This window comes from Tupaia chinensis, unplaced genomic scaffold, assembly GCF_000334495.1.
Source record: "Tupaia chinensis unplaced genomic scaffold, TupChi_1.0 Scaffold000477_1, whole genome shotgun sequence".
NCBI classification, from domain to species: Eukaryota; Metazoa; Chordata; class Mammalia; order Scandentia; family Tupaiidae; genus Tupaia; species Tupaia belangeri.
Window position 1 is genome coordinate 1,433,369 of NW_006159986.1, and position 996 is coordinate 1,434,364.

Sequence of the window (996 nt, forward strand, 5' to 3'; positions counted from 1 at the left end):
TAAAAATCATACATGGGGGGCCAACAGGTGGCATGGTGGTTAAAGGTGCTGGACTCCTACACGGCTGACTGCAGTTCGAGTCTCAGGCCTGGTGGCTTCCTTTCTCTCTCTCTCTTGTTCAATCGCTCTGTCCCTCTCTGGTCAAATTAACAAAAAATAAATAAAAGTTTAAAAAAAAATTTTTTTAAATCATACATGAATAAAAGATCTATTCAGGGTCAGCAGGTGGCATGGAGTTTAAGGCAGTCAGCTCCCATATGTTCAAGCAAACAGTTCCCGTCCCAGACCTAGCAGCTTGAAAATTACAACATGTGTGTGTGTGCCGAAATTCCCAAGAGGAGAATGGAGAAGAATAACAGCCTGGCCATCCCCTCTGTTGGGTGATCTCTCACTTTCCCCTTCTCTCTTTTTCTACAGCAAATGCACATGCCCTGTGGCAAACAATTAGGGCTCAGCAGGTGGCATGGTGGTTAAGGGCACCGGCAAAGCCATCCCGGGGGTGATTTCTACTTTCTTTCTCTCTCTGTCTCTTTGGCAAGTGCACATGTCCTATAGCAAAAATCTCTCTCTAAAAAAAAATGTATTTATGAAAAAAGAAAATTTATTGATGTATGTAGGCTGGCCCCCTAGCCTAGTAGGTAAGGGAACTGGATCCCACATGGTCAAGCATTGCTCAAATCCCAGACCCAGCAGCTTGAAAAACATGATAGTCACCTTAGCCACTATACTACCTGCTGGTCCCAAGTTTTTTTGTTAGTTTTAAATGAACTCAAAAATATTTTTAAATTTCTTTTAATTTTTAAGATAGTAATATAAATAGATATAACACACATAAACAAAAACTCTGTGAGAGTTCAATACTTATTATGAATATAAGAGGTCCTGAGAACAAAACTGCTACTTTAGTTATACCAGATTTTTCTCACTTTTTTTTTTTTAAAGAATTATTTAACTTTATTTATTTATTTTAATTTAACCAGAGAGGGCCAGAGCGAG

The 996-nt window shown here is 39.1% G+C and overlaps 1 protein-coding gene across 1 annotated transcript in view; it reads right to left on the reverse strand.

Moving 5' to 3' along the window:
• Positions 1-996, reverse strand: part of MED24 (mediator complex subunit 24) — a gene marked incomplete in the record, with an annotated part of 45,568 nt that overhangs the window by 43,163 nt on the left and 1,409 nt on the right.